Below are 11,858 nucleotides of genomic sequence, written 5' to 3'. Positions count from 1 at the left end.
GAGATAATCACTACGATTTTGATGTACATTCTTCCTGATTTTTTTCTTTGCTTATGCTAAGGTATATCTGGATTTTGATATCCTGAAGCTTATATAATTTGGGATTCTGCTTTAAAATAATAAAAAGTAAAAATTCAAAAGAAAATATTTTAAATTAGCAAATAAATTCTAAGTAACATTTTCTTAAAGCTGACAATGCTACAGAATTTTATCTCAGCTTTTATTTTTTACTTCTGTTAGAGTACTTCCTTATCATATTTAAATTTCATTGTGAGCAATAATTCTGGCATTCTCAATAAAGTTGAGGCATACAGAAGAAACATTTTAATGCACTTTAAAATTTCATTCCATTATACTGAGCAACAGAATAACAGTTATAATTAAATAGGCCTTTTTTTGGTACGCGGGCCTCTCATTGTTGTGGCCTCTCCCGTTGCAGAACACAGGCTCCGGACACGGACGCTCAGCGGCCATGGCTCACGGACCCAGCCGCTCCACGGCATGTGGGATCTTCCCAGACCGGGGAATGAACCCGTGTCTCTTGCATCGACAGGCAGACTCTCAACCACTGCGCCACCAGGGAAGCCCAAATTAGCCTTTTATTATAGGCCAATTATAGGCCTCTGTTGTCTTCTGAATAGATATAGGTAGGAGCTGTTCCGCTAGAACAGTGTGGTCTTTGGTTCATTAGCTACCTTTCTATTTCCAAAATGTTCCGAGTGAATTGAGAAGACCTTAAGAGTCTTTCCCAATTTCACCAATATATTTTTGTGAAATCGGCTCTCTCACAGTAGCAGAGGTGAAAACTAAGTACTAACATTTAGATGTTAGAGATTCACTTTTCACAGCTTTTATCAGGTTCCTAATATGGCAAACTTGTATCATAAGTAATAGAATAAAACACCATGTAAATAGAATTTCATACTGAAATTATTTTATTATTGAGTTATAATTCATGTACAATATTATATAAGTTACAGGTGTATGAAATAGTGATTCACAATTATTAAAGGTTGTACTACATTTATAGTTATTATAAAATATTGGCTATAGTCCCTGTGTTGTATCCTTGTAGCTTATTTATTTTATACATAGTAGTTTGTACCTCTGACACTCCTACCCCTATATTGCCCCTCCCTGCTTCTCTCTCTCAACTGATAACCACTAGTTTGTTCTCTATATCTGTGAGTTTCTTTCTTTTTTGTCATATTAGCAAGTTGGTTTTATTTTTAACATTCCATGTATAAGTGATATACAGTATTTGTCTTTCTCGGACTTATTTCACTTAGCATAACACTCTCCAAGTCCATCCATGTTGTTACAAATTGCAAAATTTCATTCTTTTTTATGGCTGAGTAGTATTCCATTGTGTGTGTGTGTGTGTGTGTGTGTGTATACACATATACATATATATATACACACACATCTTCTTTTTGTTTTGTTTTGTTTTTTTTGCGGTACGCGGGCCTCTCACTGTTGTGGCCTCTCCCATTGCGGAGCACAGACTCCAGACTCGCAGGCTCAGTGGGCATGGCTCACGGACCCAGCCGCTCCATGGCACGTGGGATCTTCCTGGACCGGGGCACGAACCCATGTCCCCTGCATCGGCAGTTGGACTCTCAACCACTGTGCCACCAGGGAAGCCCCACACATCTTCTTTATTCATTCATCTATTGATGGATTCTTAGTTTGCTTCCATATCTTGGCAGTTGTAAATAATGCTGCTATGAACATTGTGGTGCATGTAACTTTTTCAATAAGTGTTTTCATTTTTTTTTTTCAGATATATACCAAGGAGTAGAATTGCTGGGTCATATGGTAGTTCTATTTTTAGTCTTTGAGAAACCTCCATATGGTTTTCCAATTTACATTCCCATCAACAGTGTACAAGGGTTTCCTTTTTTCCACATCCTCACTAATATTTGTTATTTGTGGTATTTTTGATATTAGCCATTCTGAAAGGTGTGAGGTGACATCTCATTGTCATTTTAATTTGCATTTCTTTGATGATTAACAAAGTTGAGCATCTTTTCATGTGCCTATTGGCCATTTATATGTCTTCTTGGGAAAAATATCTATTCGACTCTTCTGCCAATTAAAAAAAATTTTTTTCATGTTGAGTTGTATGAGATGTTAATATATTTTGGATATTAACACTTATTGGTCATATAATTTGCAAATATTTTCTCCTATTCAGTAGGTTGTCTTTCTGTTTTGTTAATGGAGCCCTTTGTGTGTAAAAGCTTTTAAGATTAACTAGTGCCCATTTGTTTATTTTTACTTTTGTTTCCTTTGCTTTAGGAGACAGATCCAAAAAAATATTGCGATGATTTATGTCAAAAAGTGTTCTGCATAGGTTTTCTCCTATGAATTTTATGGTTTCCAGTATAAATTGTAGGTCTTTAATCCATTTTGAGTTTATTTTCGTATATGGTGTTAGGGAATGTTCTAATTTTATTCTTTTTCACGAAGCTGTCCAGTTTTCCCAACACAACTTATAGGAGAAACTGTCTTTTCTCCATTGTATAGTCTTGCTTCCTTTGTCATAGATTAATTGACCATAGGTGTGTGGGTTTATTTCTGGGCTTTCTAGTCTGTTCCATTGATCTATGTGTCTGTTTTTGTTCCAGTACCATACTGTTTTGATTACTGTAGCTTTGTAATATAGTCTGAAGTCAGGGAGCCTGATTCTTCCAGAGCTGTTCTTCTTTCTCAAGATCGTTTTGGCTATTTGGGGTCTTTTGTGTTTCCTACAAATTTTAAAATTATTTGTTCTAGTTCTGTGAAAAATGCCCTTGGTATTTTGATAGAAACTGCATTGAGTCTATAGATTGCCTTGGGTAGTATGGACAGTCTAACAATATTGCTTCTTCCAATCAATGAACACTGTATATCTTTCCATCTGTTTGTGTCATCTTCAACTTCTTTCATCAGGATCTTTTAGTTTTCTGAGTACAGGTCTTTTGCCTACTTAGGTTTATTCCTAGGTATTTTGTTCTTTTTACTCTGATGCTAAATGGGATTGTTTCCTTAATTTATCTTTCTGATATTTAATTGTTAGTGTATAGAAATGCAACAGATTTTTTATATTAATTTTGTATCCTGCAACTTTACCAAATTCATTGATGAGCTCTAGTAGTTTTCTAATGGTATCTTCAGGATTTTCTATGCATAGTATCATGTCATCTGCAAACAGTGACAGTTTTACTACTTCCTTTTCAATTTGGATTATTTCTATTTTCTTGTATGATTGCTGTTGCTAAGTCTTCCAAAACCATGTTGAATAAAAGTGGTGAGGCTGGGCATCCTTGTCTTTTCCCTAATCTTAGAGGAAATGCCTTCAGCTTTTCACTGTTGAGTATAATGTTAACTGTGGTTTGTCATTTATGGCCTTTATTATGTTGAAGTAAGTTCCTGGTATGCCCACTTTCTAGAGAGTTTTTATCATTAATGGAAGTTGAATTTTGTCAAAAGGTTTTTCTGTACCTATTGAGATGATCATATGGTTTGTATTCTTTAATTTATCAATGTGGTCTATCACACTGATTGATTTGCAGATATTGAAAAATCCTTACATCCCTGGAATAAACCCTACTTGATCATGGTGTATGATCCTTTTATATGTTGCTGGATTTGGTTTGCTAATATTTTGTTGAGGATTTTTGCATCCATATTCATCAGTGATATTGGCTTGTAATTTTCTTTTTTTGTGATATTTTTGTCTGGTTTTGGAATCAGAGGGATGTTGGCCTCATAGAATGAGTTTAGAAGTGTTCCTTCCTATGCAATTTTTTGGAATAGTTTGAGAAGGTTAGGTGTTAACTCTTCTCTAAATGTTTGGTAGAATTCCCCTGAGAAAGCCATCTGGTCTGGGACTTTTGTTTGTTGGGAGTTTTTTGTTTTTTAAATAATTGATTCTGTTTCATTATTGGTAATTGGACTCTTTATATTTTTTATTTCTTCCTGGTCTGTCTTCAGAGATTGTACATTTCTAGGAATTAGTTCATTTCTTCTAGGTTGTCCAATTTATTGGCATATAGTTGTTCATAGTAGTCTCTTATAATCCTTTGTATTTCTATAGTGTTTGTTGTAACTTCTCCTTCTTCATTTTTGATTTTATTGATTTGGGCTCTCTCTCTTTTTTTTCTTGATCAGTCTGGCTAAATATTTATCTATTTTCTTTATCTTTTCAAGGAATCAGGTGTTAGTTTCATTAATCTTTTCTATTTTTTTTAGTCTTTATTTCATTTATTTCTGCTCTGTTCTTAATGATTTCTTTCCTTCTACAATTTGAATTTTGTTTGTTCTTCTTTTTCTAGATCCTTTAGGTGTAAGGTTAGGTTGTTTATTTGAGATGCTTCTTGTTTCCTGAGGTAAGTTTGCATTGCTATAAATTTCCATCTTAGAACTGTTTTTGCCATGTCCCATAGATCTTGGATTGTCATGTTTTCATTTTCATTTGTCTCTAGGTATTTTCTGATTTCCTCTTTGAATTTTTCAGTGATCCATTGGTTGCATATTGTTTAGCCTCCATGTGTTTGGTTTTGTTGCAGTTTTTTTTTCTTGTAGTTGATTTCTAGTCTCATAGAGTTGTGGTCAGGACATATACTTGATATGATTTCAGTTTTCTTAAATTTACCAAAGCCTGTTTTGTGGCCTAGCCTGTGATGTGACCTATCCTGGTGAAAGTTGCATGTTCACTTGAAGAGAATGTGTATTTTGCTGCTTTTGGATGGAATGTTCTGTATATATCTATTAAGGTCATCTGATCTAATGTGTCATTTAAGGCACTGTTTCCTTATCGATTTTCTGTCTGGATGATCCGTTCACTGATGTAAGTGGGGTGTTAAAATCCCCTACTATTATTGTTCCTGTCTATTTCTCCCTTTATGTATATTAATATTTGCCTCATGTATTTAGGTGCTTCTTTACTGGGTTCATATATATTTACAATTGGTATGTCTTCTTGGATTGATCCCTTCATTATGTGTTATCTTTCTTTGTTTCTTTTTATAGTCTTTGTTTTAAAGTCTTTTTTTGTGTGTTATGTAAGTATTGCTATCCCAGATTTTTTTTGATTTCCATTTGCATGGAATACGTTTTTCCATCCTCTCACTTTCAGTTTGTGTGTGTCTTTGATCTGAAGTGACTCTCTTGTGGGCAGTATATAAATGGTTCTTATTGTTGTATCCATTCAGCCACTCTATGTCTTTTGATTGAAACATTTAGTCCATTTATATTTAAATAATTATTGATAAGTATGTACTTACTGTCATTTTGTTAATTGTTTGGGGGCTTGTTTTCATAGGTCTTTTTTATTCCCCTCTTCTTTTGTTATCTTCTCTTGTGATTTGATGACTATCTTTAGTGTTATATTTGAATTCCTTTTTCTTTTTTTGTGTGTGTCTGTTATAGGTTCTAGGTTTGTAATTACCGTGAGGCATATATATATATATATATATATATATATATATATATATATATATATATATGATTATTTTAAGTTGCTGATCTCTTAATTTCAAATAAAATTTTAAAACCCTGCATTTGTTCTCTCCTCCTCTCATGATTACTATTTTTGCTATCATATTTTACATGTAATTGTTTTGTGTATCCCTTAACTGCTTGTTGTGGATATAGATGATTTTACTACTTTTGTGTTTTAACCTTCCTTCTAGCTTTGTGTTAGGATTTTTTTTAATGTATGTTTGCCTTTACTGTTGAGTTCTTTCCTTTCATGTTTTCCTGTTGTTGTGTTCTTTTCTTTTTCATTTAGAGAAGTTCCTTTAACATTTCTTGTAAAGCTGATTTGGTGGTACTAACTCTTTTAGCTTCTGCTTGTCTGTAAAACTTTTGATTTCTCCATCCAGTCCAAATGAGAGCCTTGCTGGGTAGAGTATTCTTAGTTGTCAATCTTTCCCTTTCATCACTTAAATATATTGTGCCATTCTCTTCTGACCTGCAGAGTTTCTGATGAAAAATCAGCTGATTGCAATATGGGTTTTCCCTTGTATGTTACTCGTTTTTTCTTTGATGCTTTTAATATTCTGTCTCTGTTTTTAATTTTTGCCATTTTTATTAAAATATGTGTTGATATGTTCCTCTTTGGATTAATCTTGTATTGGATTCTCTGTGCTTCCTGGACTTGGATATCTGTTTCCTTTCCCAGGTTAAGGAAGTTTTCAGCTGTTATGTCTTCAGTTATGTTCTCAGACCCTTTCTCTCTCTCTTCTCCTTCTGGGACCCCTGTAATGTGAATATTAGTGCATTTGATGTCCCAGAAGTATCTTAAACTGTCTTCATTTTTTTTCATTCTTTTTTTCTTTTTTCTGTTCAGTATCAGTGATTTCTGCTATTCTGTCTTCCAGTTTGCGGATCTGTTCCTCTTTATCATTTAGTCTTTTGTTGATTCTTTCTAGTGTATTTTTCATTTTTTATTTTATTCTTAATTTCTGTTTGGCTGTTCTTTGTATTTTCTAATTCTGTTAAATACTTCTAACTTCTCACTCTGCCATTCTTCTCCCAAGTTTTTCAGTCATCTTTAGCATTACTACCCTGAACTCTTTCTCAGGTAGCTTACCTATCTCCACTTCACTTAGTTCTTCTGGGATTTTATCTTGTTTCTTCGTTTGGAAAAAATTTCCATTGGCTAATTTTGCCCAGTTGCTGTTTATATTTTTATGTATTTGGTAGGTTGGTTACATTTTCCACCCTTAAAGAAGTGGCCTTTTGCAGGAGATGTCCTATGCATCTCAGCAGCACACTCCCCTCTTGTTACCAGAGCTATATCCTCTAGGGGTTTCCCCTGTGAGGGCTGCGTGGGTTTTTCTGTTGAGGTGGACAGACTATGTGGGCTGTCTGGTAGGCTTTATTGTCCCCTGGTCCATTTTGTTGCCAGACCCTGCCTTTTGCAGAGGCTGCCAGCCACTGGTAGGTGGGACTAAGTCACAAGGTGGCTCACTGTGGAACCCCTGGGGGCCCTGGGGATAGTGCTGTCACTGGTTGAAGGAATCAGAGTCCAGGAGTCCCCAGGGCTCTTGCCCACCTACTGCTGGCTGAAGTCAGGTCCTGATGCCAGCCTACTGGTGGGTAGAGCTGGGCCCTGTGGTCTGGTTTCAGTGCCCAGGCATCCCAGAGCAAGTGTCGGATTGCTGGTGGTTGTGGCCATTCCTGTACAGTTAGCTGCAGGGCCTGAGGTATCTTGAAGTTTGTGCTGGCCTGCTGGTAGACCAGGTCTGGGCCCAGCCCTTCCAAGGGCAGGATCTGGCCTGCTAGTGGGTGGGCCTTATCTACAGACTGTGGAACTGCAATCTTCTTGCTACTATTGTCTGTCTGCTTGTGGGTGGAACTGGGCCCGAGGCTAGAGCAGGCTCACTGGTAAGCAGACAGGCTACCTTAAGACCTCCTAAGCCCATAGCCACCTCTGGACATGGCCTTGCCTGCCAGAGGGCACAGTGTCCAGGGGATTCTGGGGCTGATGCCTGCCTACTGGTGGGTGGAGCTGGCTCCTGGGACGTCTGGCTGGAGGACCCTGTGTCTCTCAGTTCTAGTGCTTGTGCAGGTGCATGGGACCAGGTTCTGTGCTCTCTGGTGGGCAAGGCCATGTCCAGAGGTGGCTGTGGGCATAGGAGGTCTTAAGGTAGGCTGTCTGCTGTAGGTGGGGCTTTGTCCATGCCCAGTTAGTTGCTTGGCCTGAGACATCCCAGCACTGGCACCTGCAGACCATTGGATTAGAGCAGGGCTGGGTTTGGGGGCTAAAAAGCTAGAGGGAAGATTCCAAAATTGCTTGCCAGTGCCAGTGTCCATGTGACAGAATGAGCTCCTCAAAATGGCTGCTGCCAGCGTCTATGTCCGCAGGATGAGCTGCTGTTGCCTCATGCTTCCCTGGAAGACTCTCCAGGTTCATCAGGTAGGTCTGACCCAGGCTCCTATCAAATTCTGCTTCTGCCCTGGGTTCTGGAGCATGTGATATGTTGTGTGTGCCCTTCAAAAATGAATTCTCTATTTCTCTCAGCCCTCTGGGACTCCTGAAAGTTAGCCCCACTGGCCTTCAAAGCCAAATGCTTTGTGGAGCAGCACCCCTGGGCTGGGTTACCCGATTTGTGGCTCAGACCTCTCACTCCTCTGGGAGAACCTGCACAGTTGTAATTATTTTCTGTTTACCCATCCAGGGGTATGGGATTTGACTATATCATGACTCCACCCCTCTACCTGTCTTATTGCTGTTCTTTACATCTTTAGTTGTAGAAGATCTTTTCCAGTAGTTTCGGATCTTTTTCCTCAATGGTTGTTCTGCAAATAGTTGTGATTTTGGTGTGCCTATCTGTAGTCTTGTGTAGTCTCCCAAACTTCATATCGAAGTGTTAAAATCCTTCTTTTTTCTTTGATATATGATGTAATGCTATTAATCTCATCTTCATAGGAAACTTTACCTTTAAGATGTGATTATATACTATTTTTCCTAATATTAAAAGCTAAAATATACTCTTCCAATATAATATCATGGTGAAATTAGATGATCAGTGTTTTTTTTAAAAACTTCAAAACATGTATGAAGTAAACATAATTTTCTATTTCAACATTGCCAATACTTCAACTTTTTGGCATTAGTCTTTCTGTCATTAGTCCACTAACAGTCTGTAAGGACTTTGGGAATTCTGTTAGTTTTTCTTAGCTGCAGTTTATTTATCTCTAAGTGGATTTAGCTAATCTCTAGTATTCATTTGTGCTTTTACAGTTCAAGATACTAAAATCAATGTAGATTTTCAATTTCCTTAACTCAAAGTTGGCAATAAAAATATTTACTCAATATCTACCTCAAAGGGTTGCTACATATGTATGCTATCAGTATGAATCTTCCAAGCAACAATGGCTTTAAACTGAAAGCTGTATTTCTTTTCTTAAACTATTTTAGCACTTAAGTATGTACCTGAAAAGATGGATTGTTTAATCTTTTAGTCAATTAAAAAAATCAACACAAGTAAATGAATAATAAATGTGGAGAGCACTATATTGATTCAATTCAATTTGACAGGCATATATTGAGTAATTATTGTATGCTAATCCCTGCAGTAGGTACAGATTGTGACATGGTCCCAGATATTGAAGTGTTTACAATTTTGAAAGGAGAGAGAGGTTTATGAGAAAAACATACAAAGGAAATATACTAATTCAAATAATAAACTAGTATATGAATATGTGTGTGTTTACATGGATGAGTATATGCATATAAAATTTCAGGTGAAGATAAAGAATGGTAACAAGTCAATGGGTAATGGACAGAGGAGGTAGATATTCTAACTATGTCAGTCAGATAAGGGTTCTCTGAGGAGGTAACATTTTTAAAAGTTGTAACTGAAGTGAGGGGGTAAGCCATTTGAAGATAAAGTGGAATAGTGTTCCAGGCAGGAGAACAGCAGGTTGCAGAGGTGAAAACAAGCTTGGTGTGCTCAGGAAACCATGAGATGGCCAGTGTGGCTGCCACACTGATCAATGTTTTCAATTGTCTTTATTTGGAATTATTAAAATTGACCAATGCTATCTTTGCCTGCAACACTTGAACTCACATTTTACTGGTACATGTAATCCAATTGGAGACCCATATTTACTGGGTATTTAAAGCAAATTTCTCACTCTTGGCAAAACTATACCTTGAAGGGGGCAAATAATATAAAATAAAGTGAGAAGATATCAGTGCTAACATAATGTAACAAATTAAATATTTGAGTCTATTTCAAAGCAACAATTATACTTGGAAAGGTTATAGATGGCTTCATAAGGAGGTGTAATTTCTGCTGTATCTTGAAGGATGACTCAGATTTCATCAAAGAGAGATTAGAGGAAATGTGTTTTAAAGGAAGGGAATGAGCAAATATATAATGGTAGTGAATAAATGCTACACACATCACTTGAAGTCCACTGTAACCAATGGGCTCATTGAAGATGAAGTTGAAAGGTCAGTTGTGGCCTAGGTCATAGACTTTATTTCAGAGGCAGGCAGTCTTTGAAGATTATCAAGCATGCTCAGAGCTGTGCTTGTTGCATCACTCTGATTGCAGGAAAAGAGGGAAAAAAAAGAGCTCACTGGAGAAAGAGCTCATTTAGGAGGCGGTAGCTTAGAACAGGGGTCTCCAACCCCCCGGGCCCTGGACCAGTACCAGTCCACGGCCTGTTAGGAACTGGGCCACACAGCAGGAGGTGAATGGCAGGCGAGCGAACAAAGGTTCATCTGCTGCTCCCTATCACTCCCCATCACTCGCATTATGGCCTGAACCATTGCTCACATTACCACCTGAAAAATTCCCCCCTTCTCGCCTGTGGAAAAATTGTCTTCCACGAAACCGGTCCCTGGTGCCAAAAAGGTTAAGGACCGCTGGCTTAGAAGACATGTTACGGTCCTTCTGCTCTTGGCTTGAGTGAAAACTTTGCTCCACAAGATCATTCAGGGATGCAGCTTCCTTGCATACTGCTCTTCTGTACCCATCAAGTCATAGTATTCATCTGCAAGATCAAAGTTTGCTGCCACATCTGTGATCCAGGCAGTAGGAAGGAAAACGGGATTCACAGAGTGAAAGTTCAAAGTTCTCTCATCCAGATCCAGAAGTGACATACATATACCTTTTTTTTAACATCTTTTTTGGAGTATAATTCCTTTACAATGGTGTGTTAGTTTCTGCTTTATAACAAAGCGAATCAGCTATACATACACACATATCCCCATATCTCCTCCCTCTTGCATCTCCCTCCCACCCTCCCTATCCCACCCCTCTGGGTGGTCACAAAGCACCCAGCTGATCTCCCTGTTGTTTATATTTCATGTGAAGCTTAATCACATGGCCATACCAAGCTGCAAGCGTAGCTAGAAAAATATAGTCTCTAGTTGGGTTGCATGAGCTCATCTTGTAAAATATAATCATACAATATTTAGAGGTGAAAATTCTGTTATAACTCTAAAAATATACGCAACAATATATCAGAGACAAATTTTTTTATAATGAGTCCCAAAGCAATCTTGGCCATTTTGAGAGTTGAACCCAAGATGGGCTAAGTATAGTGGCCCTGTACTTCCTGAGACACAGAGACTGATGTAGAAGGAAGGTGGGCACATGACCCAAGCCTGAATAATAACAGTCCTTTATCACCTACCTGGATCCAAGAAGCTCCCCTTATCTCTTGTGTTTTTGGTTTTATTTTTAATATTGTTTATGATGCTATAAAGACGGGTTTCTAGAGAAGAATAATCTAAGTCTAGTTAGTTCTTTTTGACTGTAAAGGTTTTTTGTTAATTGATAATGGAGGAAAAAGTAAACTTGGATTATTTCTTCCAGATTCCATGGTTTGCAAATGTTTTGAGGTAGAATACCTTTTAAAATTACATTCAGAAGTTCAGCTGTAAGAGTACAGTATTGTAAAGGACAATTTGTTAAAATGGGTTATTAAAATGATAGAATTTAATGGGGCTCCATTTGGTTGATATGAAGTTTTTCATATTCTGTTAGTTGAATTCCAGAAAAGATCATCTAGCATCTTGTTTTAGAAATTGTGGGGTTTTTTTTTGAAACCTAGAGTACTCATCTACTGAGCCTAGTGAAAATACTCAGACAGGAACAGTCTCATTATTTAATATCCTGCTACACAAAGTTTGGTAAAACACTAAAAAGCTGGCCTCCATCAGGTGCTCACAGAAAAATATTAAATGTAGGGCAGGAGAAATGAGGGAGCCCCCTTGGTGGGACAGGCAGGTTGGGCATTTCATGGTTTGAGGTTGCACAGCAGTACCTGGAGAGCAGAGATGACCCATGCTTTCACCAGGCACCTTGAACTGAGTTACAGGTACTAGCAGACCATCATTGTGATAG

This window comes from Mesoplodon bidens, assembly GCF_964165515.1.
Source record: "Mesoplodon bidens genome assembly, chromosome: 2".
In the NCBI taxonomy this organism is placed as follows: Eukaryota; Metazoa; Chordata; class Mammalia; order Artiodactyla; family Ziphiidae; genus Mesoplodon; species Mesoplodon bidens.
This window is presented reverse-complemented; position numbering follows the sequence as displayed.